General features: G+C 36.5%; 1 long non-coding RNA gene across 1 annotated transcript; it reads right to left on the bottom strand.

Moving 5' to 3' along the window:
- Positions 1-1,757: 1,757 nt before the first annotated feature.
- Positions 1,758-6,193, bottom strand: LOC142548118 (uncharacterized). Its single transcript, XR_012820899.1, has 3 exons — positions 6,059-6,193; positions 3,835-3,888; positions 1,758-1,991 (listed from the first exon to the last, which is right to left on the bottom strand). It is a non-coding gene; the product is annotated as an uncharacterized LOC142548118 (long non-coding RNA).
- Between the last annotated feature and the right edge of the window lie 216 nt (positions 6,194-6,409).

The following is a 6,409-nucleotide window of genomic DNA, read 5'->3' as shown; positions in this document are numbered from 1 at the left end:
GTTGCTGGTATCCCCCGCCGCCCAGTATTGTGGTTACATGTAGATGGATCCATCGACTTTTGAGGTTTGAGGAAAGTTACAATTAACGATCTGAATTCAACAAAGGAAAAAGGAAAAATGTTTATGATCATGAAAAATGTTTTATGTCATGTCATGTTGAGGAAAAAAGGAAAAAATGTTAAGGTTTATGAAATGTATGTCATGAAAATGTTTATGCTTAAGTTTATGCATCATGAAAATATTTATGAAAATGGTAATGTTTGAAGTTTATGCATCTTCATGAAAACGATATTTTAAGTACAAGTATTTTTCACTGTTATATGTTGACTGTATTACGTATTATTTGTTGTAAATATTATAGTGTGTTGAGTCTTTACACTCACTAGGTGTGATGAATGCAGGTGAGGTTGAGGGAGGTCTTGACGGGTGATTTGACTGGACCGAAGGCACACACAACCCGAGGACCAGCGCTTCTACTTTTTCCGCAATTACGATTATTACTTATGATTTATGTTAAAGATTTTAAGACTATTTATTTATGATTTGAGATATTTTTGAGAGGTTTAGTATGAGCTATACTTTTTCAAATTATTGCTTTTCTAGGTTTGGTAAAACAATAGACGATTTCATTTTTATGGCTATTGCACTTGATTTTTAAAATGCTAGATGGTTTGTATTTTATTTTAAAAGGGTAAAATATTTTATAAAAATATTTCCATGTGGTAAATGTATATGGCCGAAAATTTAGTGTTATAAAAAAAAAATTCTAGTACTTTTAAAGCAATAAAAAAGAAAAAATGTTTCATTTACGTCTAGAGGCAAAACGGTCATTTTGCACTTAGAAAAATACGTATAAGCTTGGCAACATGATGATGCATGTTAAATGATATTTTATGATTTAAATGTTTATTTTGATTGAAATATGATATTTTATGATTTATGGTGAAGCTGTGCAAATTGTACTATTTTAAATACTATTTTTGGAAAGCTAATATATTTTATGATTTTAAAAGAAAAGAAAATATTTTGAGGGATGTTAATTGACTGTGAAAAATGATATATGATTTGTGGGGGATCCATTTATGAGGGAACAATGAACTTATAATTTTGTGGAGATGTCGTGAGGGCCAAGGCCTCAGAGGGAGCCCATACACGGGCCAAAGCCTAGAGAGACCCCGTTTACAGGCCAAGGATTTGGGTTAGTTGATGATTTAGAATATATTTTATGAACTTGAGATTTCATATGTTAATTTATTATGATTGTTAGAATTTGTAAGTTATTTTATTTAGTATTTTAGAATTTATGATTAGAAAAAAAAGCTCGAGGTCGTTTCAAGTACGCTCTCGCCTGACCAGGAGTTTATGACTTTGCGGAAGGGAGACAACATCGTAGCAAAGTTTGAAAGGAAGTTTGAGAGGGGGTGTCAATTCATGCCTCTGATTGCGAATGATGCCCAGGAGAAGCTGAAGGCATTTTATTGATGGGTTACGGCCGATCTTGCGTCGTGATGTTAGAGTTGCTGGTTCTACCACTTATGCTATTGTCCGTGTCAAGAGCCTTGGCGGCAGAGTAGGACCAGAGGTATATTGAGAATGACAGGCAGGGCAAGAGGCTTTATTAGGCACCCCAACATCATCACTCACAGCAATAGCAGTTTAAGAGACCTTTCCAGGGACAATAGAGAAAGAGGCCTTTTGTAGCGTACCGTATTTTTTTAACTACTTAAAATTTGCGAAAAATAAATTTTTTTCTTAAATAAAGAATAAACTTTCAAATTGTGATTAAAATAATCTGCTCGTCTAAAATATTTGAAATGAAGCAACTACAAGCAAAGTTTGCAAAAGCACTTGTTAAACATCATAAAGAAATCCCGTAAAATCAGAGTATTTGATACGTGCATAAAAATTTCTTAAAACGTAAGTGGTCTTCAGGTTTAGCCTCCGCATAGTCCGAGTCAACTCACTGATCCCCACCTATCGTCTCCTCGTACCTGCATCAATCAAGTCTAGTGAGTCTAAAGACTACACACGTATAAACATGAGAATAACAAGTAATACATAATAAAACCAAATGAACTTTAAAGTAGACCATACATACATAAACTTGAACGTACATACATAAACATAGACGTGAGACCGTTTCACAAAAATTTTCATAACATGCTTGCATCGTACGTACTTTAGTAGACATAAAAAACATAATTTTGCGTAGAGATATGTTTCAAATCAAGTGACCCATACATAAATGCTCCTGATCAGACTAAACCAAATTACTGGACTGGCAGGGATGTCCACTACCACATACATAAGATCCCCGGTCATACTTTACCGGGTGGATTGGTCCTCTGGTCATACTTTACCGATTTTCCAATCCTGATCAAAACCCGATCATACTTTACCGGGGTGGAGAGGTCTCCGGACAAGTTCTCCGTCTTCCAAACCCTTTCATAGTTGGTCCTAAGACATTTAACATACCTCAAAAATAAATCATTTTCTTTTTGCACGTCGAACACACTTAAAAACATCGAGGGATTCGGTGAAACGCTCTGCACATGCTGCCCTAACCACAACAGCAAAGATTCAGGAGATCCCAATGAATCGTGCAACCAAAACTTGAGAAAACGTAAAGAACATGCACAAATTTTTACTGCCTGAGCGGTTTTACGATAAAAATCATATCTCTCTCATTCTTATCAAAAAATTATGAATTTAGTATTGAAGCGAAGATAACACAGAGTACTATAAATCATATTGTGAAAACATTCTCCGAAAACCAATCAATAAGTCGTAGAAATCAAAATAATAGAGGGTGACAGGTTTTGTGACACTGAAAATTCACAGCTTGTGCGATTTTATGATGAAAATCATATCTCCCTCGTTTCTTATCAGAAAATTACGAATTTGCTATCAAATCAAAGATAACACAGAGTAATCGATACACAACCTCATACTGCCATGTTTCTCTTTTTTGAAGAGCACTAGTGCGCCCCATGGTGAGAAACTAGGGCGGATGAATTCTTTATCTTGGAGCTCTTGAATTTGTTGTTTGAGCTCTAACATCTCAGCTGTAGCTAAACAGTATAGTGACTTAGAGATTGGCACATTTCCTGACACAAGGTCAATGGGAAACTCCACCTATCTCTCTGGTGGAAGGCCTGTGATGTCATCAGGAAAAACGTCAGAAAAATCTGATACTGGTACATCAGATATCGACGAGGTGGGCATGTCAGGTGCTGAAATAATACTGACCAAGAATGCATGACACCCCTTATGCATGTCTCCGTGCCTGCATGCAAGAGATCATGTGAGAGAAACTTTTTCCACCTGTTCGGCTCAAAAAAAAATTGCTCCATGTCCAACGGTCCTACTAACACTAATCTTTTGTGAAATTCAATTATAACTATGTTCTTCATAAGCCAGTCCATCCCCAAGATGTTATTAAACTCTGGTATTGGCAACACAATCAGATCGGCGTAATTAGGTGGCCCTTTAGTTCAAGATCGATATCTTTGACCACGCTAGTTGTAACAGTCTCGCTCATTTTTAAAAAATGCGGAAATATTTTTTTTTTAAAAATAAAAGATACCATTTTCGAAGTAACATTTATACGTTTCGCATACATGCGCTATACAGAAAATATAACATTTAAAAATAATCTTAAATATTTGAATATAAAAATAGCGCGGTTTAAAATAACCAAACTCGTCTAAAATTATACGTAAATACAAACATATAAAAATATTAAAATCATCAATGTATGAAAATATTCATCTCCTCTCAATCTCATAAATTGTAATGTGGAAAACATGTGGTCCTCAGGTCGTGTCACCTTACCAGATCTGCCTACTCAGAGTTCGGCACCTCCAGTCTCCTCATCATTAAGCTCACCTGCATCACACACGTCTAGTGAGTCTAAAGACTCAACACACCTACACCGTTAATAACAAGTACATATACCTAGCACACAGCAGTGAAAAATATCATACTCAACATATCTTTCATTAAATTAAAAGCATAATGTAAACGTGTTGTGTAAAATCATGTCATGTCAAATCATGTCATCTCATATCATCATATATGTAAACATATCTTTCATTAAATTTAAAAGCATGAACATCAACATCTCGTGTAAAATCATGTCGTGTCAAAGCATGTCATCTCATATCATCATATACGTAAACATATCTTTCATGAACTTTAAAAGCATGAACATCAACGTCTCGTGTAAAATCATGTCAATTCAAAGCATGTCATCTCATATCATCGTATAAGTAAACATTTTCTTTTTTATTGAATTCAGTTCATTAGCTGTGACTTTCGTATCATCATGTCATCATGTCAGTCGATGGATCCATCTACGTGTAACCACAGTACTGGGCGGCGGGAACACTAGCGACACTCTCATCCGTCAACTGGGCCTTGGCCTATCATATCATCATATCATGTCAATGGAAATACGATCGTCGGGCTCCCTCTGGGGCCTTCTCCCGTAAACGGGCTCCCTCTGGGGCCTTTTCCCTCACGATATTTCCAATCATATCATCATGTCATCGTGTCATCGGGTTAGTCACAACTAAATCACTTCCTTCAAAACGTGTCATCATATTTATCACTTAATAAAATCATGCATATACGTAATTTTTTTCCTTTAAACCAAGCATGCACCGTATTTATTATAATTGCGTAAAAATCGTAAACATGATGCATAAAAATTTAAAAACATGATAGAAATGTGCTCAGGGCGCTGTCAGGACCAAAATCTCACCCCGGGTGTAAAATGACCATTTTGCCCCTGGAAACCCAAAATTTCGTTTTTCCCTTAGACGTAAAATTTCACTTCTTTGACATTTTCTTAATTCCATTGACTCTAACATGTCCCAAATAATTATTTAAGCCTACGTAAACTTTCTCATATTTTTATTTGGCTTAAATCTATGACTTTTAAATTAATCTTTAAATATAACCTATTAATGCGTTTTAATCCCGAATTAAACCAAATCTTAGCATAAAATTCCCAATTTAAAAACTTAGACTTCTAATAATTTTTTGAGCTTAAATATAATTTTTCATAATTTTATTAAGCTAAAATCTAGGCGTTTCAATTAATTCTTTAATTAACGCTTCGTGAGGCGACTAAATTTATTTTGATCCGAAGCTTACCAAACTCCTAAAAATGTCCCAAAACATATTTAAAAGCATCCCTAGATGTAAACTCGAGCCCATTTTATAACTTAATCGAATTATTTTAAAAACTTGGACCGGATCCCGGTTTTAACCCGAATTGACCCAAAAGTTAACCAAAATTTTACCAACTTTTTATCATACCTTAAAAACACTATAATGGTCCTACAATCTTAATTTCAGACCCTTATATCCACAGCTGATGGTCCAACATTTGAATGAATCTCTCGGTCCTACCCACTTAAATCACCCTTGTGCACTAACCTCCCAGGTCACGTTCTAGCTCACCACCGACGGTTCAAGCCTCGACTCCACCTTACCTAGACCACCCTAGGACCTTGCTGGATCCACTAGACTCACGGCCCCAGCTACATGCAGGCTACAACCTGCTGAAAGCCTAGAAACAACACAACCCATCATCCGAGTCCTAGCCCCTCGCACTTGCACTCGATCAAACGGCCTTGAGGACGGTTCCAGCAGCGGTCAAGCCTCTCTAAACTGTGCTTCAGACCCAGTAGGGCCTGGTCCAAGTCGTGGTTCAGCCCTCGCACCGTCGACAAACCAAATCTCTCGATCTTGACCTCACACACCCTCACATGTGCTTGACCGAACGAATTTCCCTCGAGCTTGGCAACCCGAATTTCCAGCACCTATACATCATTAAACACAGTCTGCACAACCCTCTAACATCACTAACTTGACAGCCCCTTGCACAAAAATGGGAAAGACGTGAGTAGTTGATCAAAAGATGCAAGAACTTATGTAAAAACTAAAGATTCTTCATGAATAATGCTGAACCGAGAATTCCACCTATAATTAAACACATAACAGCATATATATAGCGTATATGATGCAGAAATAAAAGTACGTGGCGTGCCTTGATGATTCTTACGCAAGAACGTCGAAGAAATGAGCAACGGGGAAGCACCGGAGAATTTTGCTTGAAGAAATAAACTTGTCCGAGAGTTGCATCCATGGAGATGCTGAAACCCACATGCAATGTTGAAGGGAAGATGGGAGTGTCGGCTGATGTAGAGTAAATGGGTGTAGGGTAGCCAAGTACAATATTTAATTAATTATTAATCAACTAGCTAATGGGCCTTAGTGGTTTAATTAAAAACTTAAAAGAGTTTTAAATCCAACGAGATTAAAAGTTGACCCAGTTAAATTCAAACACGCTCCCGAAAAATATTTCGTGTTTGAAAGTTTTTGAAAATATTAGCCGAAC

Source organism: Primulina tabacum, chromosome 6 (assembly GCF_025594145.1).
Source record: "Primulina tabacum isolate GXHZ01 chromosome 6, ASM2559414v2, whole genome shotgun sequence".
In the NCBI taxonomy this organism is placed as follows: Eukaryota; Viridiplantae; Streptophyta; class Magnoliopsida; order Lamiales; family Gesneriaceae; genus Primulina; species Primulina tabacum.
Note: the sequence above shows the minus strand (reverse complement) of the source record. Positions and strands in the feature narration are given on the sequence as shown.